Source organism: Sardina pilchardus, chromosome 14 (genome assembly GCF_963854185.1).
Source record: "Sardina pilchardus chromosome 14, fSarPil1.1, whole genome shotgun sequence".
NCBI lineage: Eukaryota > Metazoa > Chordata > Actinopteri > Clupeiformes > Clupeidae > Sardina > Sardina pilchardus.
Genome location: NC_085007.1, coordinates 4,617,176 through 4,631,116, shown reverse-complemented (window position 1 = coordinate 4,631,116; position 13,941 = coordinate 4,617,176).

The following is a 13,941-nucleotide window of genomic DNA, read 5'->3' as shown; positions in this document are numbered from 1 at the left end:
ATGGCGACAAAGTCAAGGGATATGTCATTAGGTCAGAGATGCTTATTGGCGACTTCAGTTCTTGTGATTTGATGACGATCTGAAAGATAAACCCACTTGTGGCCTTATGTAGTCTGGATGGCGTTGCGGTAACGGAATGGAGACAGGGTGATATAGAATGGCAAGCAGTTTATTCCTTAAAGGCACAGGAAAAACACCATGGAGGAAAAACTCCAAATAATAATTCTAAATCAATAATTAAAGACTTCAAAAATAATATTTCAAACTATCAAATAGCAAACAAAAGCAAAACTAGTTCCAGGCCTTCGCCCTAGGTCTGTATTCACAGGTACTCTCATTACCCCACCTTAGACCCAACTGCCTTCAGCAATGTCCCACCAAGTACTTAACCCCCATGGCTTAACCCATTGCATTTGCACCAATCAATTATCTCTAAAAACATACATTTTCCTTTCTAATATCAATAAATACAGTCAATGCAACTTTACTAGCACACCGGTTACTAACCAGCACCACACATCACCATAAATCGCACATAAGCCCAAAACACCCCTCTTCTCACACACACAATTATCAGTCCATGCTCTGACGTCACCCCGCCAAAGTTCAAATGCCCCTCGGGAGCCGCCGTCGGATCGTTTGACGACGCGGAAGTACACCACGCACCGGCTGCAAGGTAAGAGTTAGTTTCGTTGTTTCTTTACTGTCCGTAGTCCTTAGACATCCCGATTTATGTAAGGCTCGTCACTAATGTAGTTATGTTTGTTTGTATCTTGCAGATGCTGGTTACCCCCACTGTCGAGTGATGAGCTGTAGAGTTCGTGTTCGTGTGAAAAATAAATTGTTGTGTTTGAAACTGTGTGCGTGTGATCGCGCAGTCCGTGGTAACGGGCAGCAGCAGCACCGTTACACCTCATGTTGGATCACTTTCTGGTTTGATGCCACAAGCTTCCTCTTAGGTGTGGTCGATGACATTGTCCGCTTGATGGGCTCAAAGAATAGAACCTTTTTTGTTTGAAGTCGATCACGGATGTACTTCTCTTTTTTAATTTTGCCATTTTTCAGTAGCCTGATAAACCAGCCTAAATGGATTGGATGTCTAATTTAGTCTGGCTCCGATGAATGGATACAACGGAACATTGTTGATGAGCACAACCCGTTGTCTTTCAAACCGTGTCTGTGCCTATAGGCCAACGCTCTGACCAATCAGCGCAACTGACTGTGACGTAGTAAGCGCGACAGAAAGCTGTGGGGGAGGGGACTGTATGTAAACAAGTGAAGCAGCTTCAGCATGGCTACAGCCTGCCTGTCAAGTGATGTAAGCAGGGCAGTGTATAACTTTAGCGTTTTGAGATGGAGTCGGACTTTTGTTGTCGCTTGTGCCAAAAAGACATGTGAGTTGCCGGTGTACTACAACACTATACAAAACTGTTCGAAAGTGCAACTAAAGCTTTGTCGGTTTCGGAAAGGTTGCATTAAATTGGAGTGAACGTCTCGAATACACCGAGGAAGCCCAATCGAGTCTGTCGAGCGTGTACAACGGTGTTAAACAGACTTGAAAGAGATCTTCCTATTTATTGGAGGTGGATTGCAAACGAGGTCGAAGAAGGTGCCTCCGCAGAATCAACAGGTGCTGAAAAGCGAGCTCGGGAGCCTACTCCATCGAAAACGCCAAGAGACTTGAAGAAGCTCCGCCACAGTACCGAAAAGCCAGAGGGATCTGTCGCTGTTCGGCGGAATATAGCCGAGGTAAGTTGACATTATCAGTATAACTGCGACCGGTGACGGCAAAACTATGCTTAATTTTCTAATACAGACATGAACCGTAGCTTAAGTTAGCCTTGAAGTGTTCTGTCGTCACTCCCTCAAAACCCCGCCCCAGAGCCCTCTGCCCCGCCCGCGTTGATTCAAAACACATCTCTGCGTTGTGATTGGTTTAGTTGCCATCTGCCAGATTCAGGGCAGTGTTTTCAAAATGTACAGATGGTACGGGTTGAGAATGCTCCTTTCTTTCCCGCACATCGGGACTCCCGAAGCATCGGGACTTTAATTAAAACTGCAACCGCAAGGGGGCAACATAAGACCGCCTTAATAAAAGGAAGGTTCGGCTCATACCGGAAAACACGGAAAAACCCGAAGACACCGCGCTGGTGACAAGCGGAGAAAAGAGACATCACGCTCGGCATGTCAGATTGCAGTTTCAGAGTTTTCGAATGTTTTACAGCGTACCTCACAGCTGGCTCTCTCACTCGACGTAGCCTATAACTCAGTCAGTCCAGCAGAGATGCCAGAGCAACGTTTTGGTCAATGGAGAGGGAGAGAAATGCTCCGCATATCCGTCTCATTTAATCATTAAAATGAAGGTGATGACTGGCGAAATTATAATCAAACGACGTTTCAATAAACCATTGTTGAAATTAATGAAAATGGTTTTAGAAGCCTTCAATTCAACCTGAAAGACTCGATATAGGCAACCTTAGATTAATTCATTAATTCATTACGGTTACAAGACCGCATTTCCGTGAATAGGCTATTATTGTCAAGGCGAAGACGAAAGAGATGGACAAGATGGACATTTAGGCTACATTTATGTTAGGAATACTTAGAAATGTGTAGGCCTATAGGCTATTTTAAAACGGAGGCATGTTCATTTTAACCGGCGACGCTGGGTAGCTTACCCAGCACTTTATCACAGATTTTGTCCCCACCACTTTTGACAACTGAAAATAAAACGTATTTAACAGAAATATCTTTAATAGGCCTACATGCCTATCATGTCACTTTACTTATAACCGTAGGCTACATGATTGGAGAAGATCGCGCATTTTGTAACAGTGTAACAATGGATGGTCAGATATGCGATAGGGCAGTGAGGGTGATTCATTGTAACCATCGACTAGTAGGCCTAGCTCCGCAAAAGAAGTTTCTAGCAACTTAGAATATATGGATCTCGTTATGCATGTTCATGTTTATTCAGAGATAGACATAGACTACCGTGGGCTACTGTGCGTCAATATAACAGCATTGTATCATGTGGTGAATTAATGACTAACGTCAGTTTAACATGTCAGAACTTTTGATCGGCGTTTCAAGTGCATGCCGCGAATAGGCCAAATGAACTCGACTGACTGAATCCTTTATATTTCTTGGCTAAGTGCGAAGAAATTGACACTCGAACTGTGGCGTAAATGGTTGAGGCATCTTAATCATACGTCAGCGACCGGGGTTCAAAACTTACTCTACGAACCTCCGGAACCCATTAAGACAAGAGGCATTATTTTATTAAAAAGTTTTGCGTTTTTTTTATGATTGCGATGTCTGCTGAAAAGAAAAGTTAATATGTGAATTCGTGGTTCAGCGCACACACACACACACACACACACACACACACACACACACACACACACATTTTTACATTTACATAATAGGGCTCGGGCACACGCCTTGCATTCTAGGAATATCGCCGCCATTTGGTAGCGCACTGAACGTAATATCCATTCATTCAGATGCACAAGACAAGAAGCAGAAATAGTAGCGATTTATTCTTTTCCTCTTGCGATCGTGGGTTGCACTGTTACACCCCACTACACAGCAACATACTACCAAGAAGGCAAAAACTAAGTAACAGGAACACACTAAAAGGCGGGAGTAAATCCATAGTAATCCATAGTAAACTAAGGAGTGAAGCTGCCAATGTGGCTGTGCCCGCGAAGTTTTGATGTCATGATCCCGAGCCCTAGTGTCAGGAAGTGTCTGTCGAGAGAGAGGGGGGAGGGAGGCAATCGTCCAATGCCGCATACAGGTAGGCTATAATGTCTAGTGAACTGGTTAGACAAGTGTGGGGGAGGGGGAATGATCGCACAAGACAATTGCTCTTCATGAAATGGGTAGTCTCACAGACGTTTGTCGATGTTTAAACGTAGCCTACTACATCACTTGCGAAATCGGACGTGGCACATAGAATTATTAGGCTACTGGATTTAATATAGCATAGACTTTGTTCATCCTATATTAGCCTATATTAAAATGTAATGTGCTGCGGGGAAGCATTGGGGAAGTCAGCTTAAGTTGTCCTGTAACAATTTGCCTCTTATTATAAGAGTATGCAGCCACTACGCACATAATAGTCTAGGTTACGGGCGGATGCGAGCAACCCCATGCAAAAGAAGGCCTTAAGTTAACGGACTGAAGGCCTGTTTACATGTCAAACATGCATTAAATCTAAGAAACGAAAAACACAAATATCATGTATTGTGTCGTAAACAGTTAATGACTTCGTGGCCACTATGCGCAACTGCATCGCGCATTGAGCTGAAGGATAGGAGGACCGACACTTATTAACACAAAGCTTTGTAAAGCACTAACAACCACCCCTCAAAGTTCATTGTCCATAAGTCCAAACAATAAGTATAAAAATCCGACAATCCAAAACGATAACGAGATCTCCCAGAAACGAAAAACAAGTTTGTTGAGTAGCCTAGTCCTTCCAACAATCTCAGCTTTTGCGTTTGTTAGATAAAAGGCATTCTGTCCTGCTGTATTCCAATGAGAAAAAATCATCCACAAGGTAGGCTAAGGGTCACGGTAATGCAGCATGCAGGAATCTATATAGGCCTACGCACAAAACGAATGAATGGATTATATCGGCCAAAACGAATGAATGGGTTGGGAGAGTCGTCTGGCTGTGTCAGCAGACTGCAGTCGGTCTCGAGGGATTAAATAGCGCACGTACTTGAATTTTAATCTGAAGAAGACCAAATCAAATCAAAAAAGAAGGATTTCAAGTGTGCGAACCTTTTTCCATTTTTTTATGATTTAGCCTACTCTTGTTCTGCACCTTGACCGGGGATGTGCACAAACTTTTTTACTACACTTGAATTTTAAACCAACTCTTCTCTAGCCTATATCCTATAAAAGAAGGATTTCAAGTGTGCGAACCTTTTTCCATTTTTTTTATGATTTAGCCTACTCTTGTTCTGCACCTTGACCGGGGATGTGCACAAACTTTTTTACTACACTTGAATTTTAAACCAACTCTTCTCTAGCCTATATCCTATAGCCATACTTTAATAATCAGATGTTATGCTCATTTTTGTAGGCTACACCTCACCGGCAAGCACGCACGCAAATGCTGCTTTTGCACATCTACAATATTGGCCAGGCTATATAGAATAGGCTTTTAGGACTGTATTTTGCCTTCGTGCAACTTTAGTTGTGCTCAATCTAAATTATTGTCAGTAAGGATAGGTCATATTACCAAATGGCGAACCTCGAAAATTATTTAGGATATAGAGCCGTGTCCATTACGCATGCAGTTATTTTTTAGGCTATTGTTTTATTTGAGTGTTTTTGTCTACCATGGCAAACATAGTTGAAACGTTCGCTCTAAACTTAAGTATTTCCAGAGGTCCAGATCTCAGTGGCCTCATAGCTGCCTACAGCCATGCATAGTAAGCCTAATGATAGCCTAATAGTTATGACATTAATAGCCTATTAATGACCTCATGTCGGAATGGCACGTTGTTTGAAAAAAAAAAAGTTAAATAGGCCTAGGCCTACCGCCGAGTGGGGATATGTCGGAATGAACAGCGGATACCAGCTGGGTTGTAAAACATTACTGTATTCGTTGATCTTATCGATGCAGTCCTTGTGGCCACTTCTCCCCATCGTAGGAAACTTTCTGATTAGTGTTGACAACACAAAGGCCTTCACGTTGTGTGGCAGTGCTTGCTTGCCCTTCGATCCATCCCAGTTGGTGGTTTTGCACCTGTCCCTGAGTTATAGTCTATATGAGTAAGCGCTTATATGCTCTAACCGCATAATAAAAGAAGCACCTGCAGCAGTGCTTATGGCAAGGCTATTAACACCTGTCACTGAGCTATGGACAAGCAGTTATGCTCGAAAATTATCATAATAACAGACACACCTAATTGTATGTCTCTATGTTTAAACACATCAAATTAGGAAGCATTTCCGCCGCAACGTTTCCTTTCTTTTTCTGTCGGTCCGCGGTTGCTTGGTCAATTGCGCAGCAAATTATCAGATCACCGGACCTAATTTCACCCCATGTCTCGCGGACCAGCAGCAGTCTCCACGTTTCGCGGCCCATAGTTTGAGAAACGCTGCATTAAAGTGTCATTAGGTTGTAGGCTATATGTTTAGTGATTTCTTTGTGTGTTTTTCATTGTAGTGTGTGTGCATTGAGTAGTTCCTTAAAATACGGAACAAAGAGCGTCCCGTAGCCTATCTGTTCAATACGGAAGAAGACTAACTATTACTTATATATTTCTTATAACGAAACGCGAAGAAAAAATACGAGGACTGACCATCTCGTTTCTCCGCGTTTCCCCCAATACCATGGCGACAAAGAGAAATAAATATGATTTGACATTTAAGCTGATTGCTGACAAATTTGCCACACAATTCGGGAGAAGCAGCGGACAGGAGCGCCACCACAAGCAAGCACTTCTAGCCCAAATTAACATGGCAACGTTGCCTATGACTAAAGTGTCTAAGTAGGCTAGTCCTACTAATATTACATTTGATTGGTAGCATGTTTGTAGCGCGCCAGTTTACCCACCCCCTACATCAAAACAGCTTAGAATCAATCAAAGAATCAGCTGTGTCGGCGTTAGGCTGTAGGCGATTTTCTATAACCATTTTCATTCATTTCAACAATGGTTCATTGAAACGTTGTTTGAATAATTTCGCCAGTCATCACCTTCATTGTAATGATTAAATGAGATTAAGGAGTCGACTATTGACGGATATGCGGTCTTCATCATTTTGAAATGCGGGATGAAACTTTCTGCCACCTGGTGGTTGTTTGGGTACATTGCCTTAGGCTCGAAAAAAATCGGCTTGACGGCCTGCGGGATCTCTTCGGGAGTCCCGCGGGAGAAGGTGCATTCTCAACCCGTACCCACTGTACAGTGGTCCGAGGCCAGACGACCAAATGCAGGCAAAACATTTTGCCGTCCAGCAGCTGGCGCTGGTTTTCCAGGCTAATTTTTCAGGGCATTCAGCACATCATAGCGCACCTCTTTTGGCATAGCTGCTCCTGAACTCAAACTTGTCAAGAGCTGAGAAGTCTCAAGCTGAAATGGATTGATGAAACTCTGACAAGCTTGCACTGTTTGCTGTACTTGCTCCTCAGATCGAGTGATTCACATGGTCTAAGATCTCTTTGTTGGTTCTCTGTATGTTTGCCTCGGCCACTTGTCATTTCCCACATGGTTTCTACAAACTCTCCTTTGACATGGGCAGTCAGGATATGACGCTGGCTTGCTTCATAATTACTGGTCATTCCACATATCCCAGCAGAATATGTCCCAGACCCAGAGTTTGACTTGAGCCATTTCATGGCTGTCTCTTCTATTGTTTTGTCTGTGTGGCAGTGGTTACCTGGGATCTGTTTCAACCTCACTCTGACCGTCACTACGGTCTTAATAGAGAATGATCACCTTCGTTCTGCCTATCACCAAGACCATATGTCAAAATAGTGATGTCCATGACCTCCGGAAGCAGAACGACCTGCGTTAATCAATAGCAGAGAATGCTCCCGGGTCACTCTCTTTTTCCTTCACGCCTCAGAGCCCTGTGTTTGTGAGTATTGAAGAGACACCTATAAGGTAAGACATTCCACTTACGTAATTCGCTACCTACGAGGTACGGGTGCATATTTTGCCCCCGAGGATTGGAGTGGTGTGTTTTTCTTTCAGCTAAGCTAGCTATTGTTTAGCTTAGATTGCTGTTTTTTGAGCGGCCAGATAGAACCTGTCGTAGACCTAAAACTAAAAAATGGATCCAGGCAGTGGTGTTGTGGAGGGAGGCTGCGTTTACACCTCTGGACACAAACCGGTACTTATTTGTGTCCCACCTAAAGGCGCCTGTGCGGAGGCATATGGCTTAAAGTGAACTACCACTGTGTATTCCCGCATCACAGTAAGTCATAACAATGATAATTAAAACGCTGTTTTTGTTTAAAATAAATAAACCTCCAACTTGGTGTAGACTTGGAGGCAGAGGGGTTCTTTTGTAGGACATCACCTGCAACACTGCTGTGTTTTATTTTTACAGATCATGGATTCTGGCACTGCAAGGCGGGAGATTGTGATAGAAGGAGTGTGTGCAGGGCGGGGCCGGACCACTACACACTGCTGCTGCAGGGTGATGAACGGGTCCTAGTGCCAAATGAAATGTCGAGGGGCACAGAACTTTGTCTCCAGTATCCCATTGAGGCTCAGCCTCTTGATCCAGGGGGGAGGCTCGTCTGCGCCACTGAGCTGTTTTTTTAAAAAACAGTCAATAGCTGACAAAGCATAACTTGTTAGCCCACTAGTATCTTTAATTATTTATTGTGATTTATTGTGATTTTGATAATGACAGACAGTTGTTACGATGGTGTTGTTACAAGACATTTTCTTTCATCTTTCCAGCGAAGAAAAGTACAACCAAGGAGTCACTGAGTCCTCCAATAGCCCTTTTCCACCGACAGAGAACCGGCTCCGTTTCCGCTCGCGAACCAACATTTGAACCGTTCGTCGTGTTTCCACCAAACAAAAGCCGGTTCGGAAAGTGGCATCTTGGTTCGGAAGTCGAACCAAAAAATAATTGTCTTTTCTTGCGAACCGGAGTGGGCATGTCATTGTGCCATTCAGTGGGGAAAAGGCTAAAAGCACGAGTTTACCGTCCATATCAACTGTTGCCATGAGCAAAAACGAGTCAACTAGCATTACACTGCAGACGTTGACTAGCATTTTAAACAGCTAGTTTCTGCCGCTCTTGAGGTGTCGGGGAGTGAGGTTTACTAACGTTCCACAGCACATTTAACTAGCTGGCATCCGTTACATACAGTGGGTACGGGTTGAGAATGCACCTTCTCCCGCGGGACTCCCGAAGAGATCCCGCAGTGCGTCAAGCCGATTTTTTTCGAGGCTAAGGCAATGTACCCAAACAATCACCAGGTGGCAGAAAGTTTCAACTGCATTTAATGATGAAGACCGCATATCCGTCAGTAGTCGACTCCTTAATCTCATTGAATCATTAAAATGAAGGTGATGACTGGCGAAATCATTCAAACGACACTTCAATGAACCATTGTTGAAATGAATGAAAATGGTTATAGAAATCGCCTACAGCCAGCGTTATAAGAAATATATAAGTAATAGTTAGTCTTCTTCCGTATTAAACAGATAGTCTACGGGACGCTCGTTCCGTAGGCTATTTTAAGGAACTACTCAATGCAGCGTTTCGTTATAAGAAATATATAAGTAATAGTTAAAGTCTTCTTCTGTATTGAACAGATAGCCTACGGGACGCTCTTTGATCCATATTTTAAGGAACTACGCAATGCACACACACTGGGTAAACTAGCGCGCTACAAACATTAAAATGTCAAATCATATTTATTTCTCTTTGCCGCCATGGTATTGGGGGAAACGCGGAGAGGCGAGATGGTCAGTCCTCGTATTTTTTCTTCGCGTTTCGTTATAAGAAATATATAAGTAATAGTTAAAGTCTTTTTCTTTATTGAACAGATAGCCTATGGGACGCTCTTTGTTCCGTATTTTAAGGAACTACTCAATGCACACACACTGGGTAAACTGGCGCGCTACAAACATTAAAATGTCCAATCATATTTATTTCTCTTTGTCGCCATGATATTGGGGGAAACGCGGAGAGGCGAGATGGTCAGTCCTCGTATTTTTTCTTCGCGTTTCGTTATAAGAAATATATAAGTAAAAGTCTTCTTCTGTATTGAACAGATAGCCTACGGGACGCTCTTTGTTCCGTATTTTAAGGAACTACTCAATGCAAACACACTACAATGCAAAACACACAAAGAAAACACTAAACATATAGCCTACAACTTAATGACACTTTAATGCAGCGTTTCTCAAACTATGGGCCGCGAAACGTGGAGACTGCTGCTGGTCCGCGAGACATGGAGTGAAATTAGGTCCGCTTCATCTGATAATTTGCTGCGCAATTGACCAAGCAACCGCGGACCGACAGAAAAAAAAAGCAAACGTTGCTGCTATCGGGAGGAAATGCTTGCTAATTTGATGTGTTCAAACATAGAGCCATACAATTAGGTGTGTCTGTTATTATGATAATTTTCGAGCATAACTGCTTGTCCATAGCTCAGTGACAGGTGTTAATAGCCTTGCCATAAGCACTGCTGCAGGTGCTTCTTTTATTATGCGGTTAGAGCATAAGCGCTTACTCATATAGACTATAACTCAGGGACAGGTGCAAAACCACCAACTGGGATGGATCGAAGGGCAAGCAAGCACTGCCACACAACGTGAAGGCCTTTGTGTTGTCAACACTAAACAGAAAGTTAAACACTAAACATTAATAGGCTATTAATGTCATAACTATTAGGCTATCATTAGGCTTACTATGCATGGCTGTAGGCAGCTTTGAGTCCACTGAGATCTGGACCTCATCGGTTTTGAGAGCTGGAAATGCATGTGTTTGCTAAATATCGGTTGTTGTGCATGTTGCGTTCGCGACTCGGGGAAGTGAAAGCAGTTCTGTAAAGACATTGCAAGTTTTCATGCGCAGCTGTAGCTGATTGTGAAAGCCGATTGGAAATACATAAGTTTAGAGCGAACGTTTCAACTATGTTTGCCATGGTAGACAAAAATACTCAAATAAAACAATAGCCTAAAAAATAACTGCATGCGTAATGGACACGGCTCTATATCCTAAATAATTTTCGAGGTTCGCCATTTGGTAATATGACCTATTCTTACTGACAATAATTTAGATCTTGAAGGAGATCCCACTGCGGATTGAAACGTTGCCTTTTATGAAGTAAATAAAGTGTATTTTTGGAGCCTACCCAGTGTGCGGACCAATCCAGTCTATTATATCTATACTTTTGTCCGGCACCTGGACTATTTCTGTGGATGTGCGCACCCCAACCAAACGCCAATATTGTAGATGTGCAATAAAAGCAGCATTTGCGTGCGTGCTTGCCGGTGAGGTGTAGCCTACAAAAATGAGCATAACATCTGATTATTAAAGTATGGCTATAGGATGGTTGGTTTAAAATTCAAGTGTAGTAAAAAAGTTTGTGCACATCCCCGGTCAAGGTGCAGAACAAGAGTAGGCTAAATCATAAAAAAATGGAAAAAGGTTCGCACACTTGAAATCCTTCTTTTTTGATTTTATTTTATTTTCTTTATCACAAAGGAATGACGTTTCGACCGTGTGGTCTTCTTCAGATTAAAATTCAAGTACGTGCGTTATTTAACCCCTCGAGACCGACTGCAGTCTGCTGACACAGCCAGACGACTCTCCCAACCCATTCATTCGTTTTGGCCGATATAACCCATTCATTCGTTTTGTGCGTATATAGATTCCTGCATGCTGCATTACCGTGACCCTTAGCCTACCTTGTGGATGATTTTTTCTCATTGGAATACAGCAGGACAGAATGCCTTTTATCTAACAAACGCAAAAGCTGAGATTGTTGGAAGGACTAGGCTACTCAACAAACTTGTTTTTCGTTTCTGGGAGATCTCGTTATCGTTTTGGATTGTCGAATTTTTATACTTATTGTTTGGACTTATGGACAATGAACTTTGAGGGGTGGTTGTTAGTGCTTTACAAAGCTTTGTGTTAATAAGTGTCGGTCCTCCTATCCTTCAGCTCACTGCGCGATGCAGTTGCGCATAGTGGCCACGAAGTCATTAACTGTTTACGACACAATACATGATATTTGTGTTTTTCGTGTTACTCTTGATTATAATAAGAGGCAAATTGTTACAGGACAACTTAAACTGACTTCCCCAATGCTTCCCCGCAGCACATTACATTTTAATATAGGATGAACAAAGTATATGGACTTGCTATATTAAATCCAGTAGCCTAATAATTCTATGTGCCACGTCCGATTTCGCAAGTGATGTAGTAGGCTACGTTTAAACATCGACAAACGTCTGTGAGACTACTACCCATTTCATGAAGAGCAATTGTCTTGTGCGATCATTCCCCCTCCCCCACACTTGTCTAACCAGTTCACTAGACATTATAGCCTACCTATATGCTGCATTGAGGACGATTGCCTCCCTCCCCCCTCTCTCTCGACAGACACTTCCTGACACTAGGGCTCGGGATCATGACATCAAAACTTCGCGGGCACAGCCACATTGGCAGCTTCACTCCTTAGTTTACTATGGATTACTATGGATTTACTCCCGCCTTTTAGTGTGTTCCTGTTACTTAGTTTTTGCCTTCTTGGTCGTATGTTGCTGTGTAGTGGGGTGTAACAGTGCAACCCACGATTGCAAGAGGAAAATAATAAATCGCTACTATATTTCTGCTTCTTGTCTTGTGCATCTGAATGAATGGATATTACGTTCAGTGCGCTACCAAATGGCGGCGATATTCCTAGAGTTCAAGGCGTGTGCCCGAGCCCTATTATGTAAATGTAAAAATGTGTGTGTGTGTGTGTGTGTGTGCGCGCGCGCGCTGAACCACGAATTCACATATTAACTTTTCTTTTCAGCAAACATCGCAATCATAAAAAAAATCGCAATACTTTTTAATAAAATAATGCCTCTTGTCTTCATGGGTTCCGGAGGTTCGTAGAGTAAGTTTTGAACCCCGGTCGCTGACGTGTGATTAAGATGCCTCATCCAGTTACGCCACCGTTCGAGTATCAATATCTTCGCACTTAGCCAAGAAATATAAAGGATTCAGTCAGTCGAGTTCATTTATTCGCAGCATGCACTTGAAACGCCGATCAAAAGTTCTGACATGTTAAACTGACGTTAGTCATTAATTCACCACATGATAAAATGCTGTTATATTGACGCACAGTAGCCCACGGTAGTCTATGTCTATCTCTGAATCAACATGAACATGCATAACGAGATCCATATATTCTAAGTTGCTAGAAACTTCTTTTGCGGAACTAGGCCTACTAGTCGATGGTTACAATGAATCACCCTCACTGCCCTATCGCATATCTGACCATCCATACAATGTTACAAAATGCGCGATCTTCTCCATGCATGTAGCCTACGGTTATAAGTAAAGTGACATGATAGGCATGTATGCCTATTAAAGATATTTCTGTTAAATACATTTTATTTTCAGTTGTCAAAAGTGGTGGGGACAAAATCTGTGATAAAGTGCTGGGTAAGCTACCCAGCGTCGCCGGTTAAAATGAACATGCCTCCGTTTTAAAATAGCCTATAGGCCTACACATTTCTAAGTATTCCTAGCATAAATGTAGCCTAAATGTCCATCTTGTCCATCTCTTTCGTCTTCGCCTTGACAATAATAGCCTATTCACGGAAATGCGGTTTGTAACCGTAATGAATTAATGAATTAATCTAAGGTTGCCTATCGAGTCTTTCAGGTTGAATTGAAGGCTTCTAAAAACATTTTCATTAATTTCAACAATGGTTTATTGAAACGTCGTTTGATTATAATTTCGCCAGTCATCACCTTCATTTTAATGATTAAATGAGACGGATTAAATGAGACGGATATGCGGAGCATTTCTCTCCCTCTCCATTGACCAAAACGTTGCTCTGGCATCTCTGCTGGACTGACTGAGTTATAGGCTACGTCGAGTGAGAGAGCCAGCTGTGAGGTAGGCTGTAAAACATTCGAAAACTCTGAAACTGCAATCTGACATGCCGAGCGTGATGTCTCTTTTCTCCGCTCGTCACCAGCGCGGTGTCCTCGGGTTTTTCCATGAGCCGAACCTTCATATTATTAGGGCGGTCTATGTTGCCCCCTTGCGGTTGCAGTTTTCCCGATGCTTCGGGAGTCCCGATGTGCGGGAAAGAAAGGAGCATTCTCAACCCGTACCATCTGTATGCTGACGTTCGAAAACGCAAAACTCTGGTTATCTCTGTCTACACGCAAATGCATTAATGGGGTATTCACAAATCTTCACTTTGACCCGAGTTT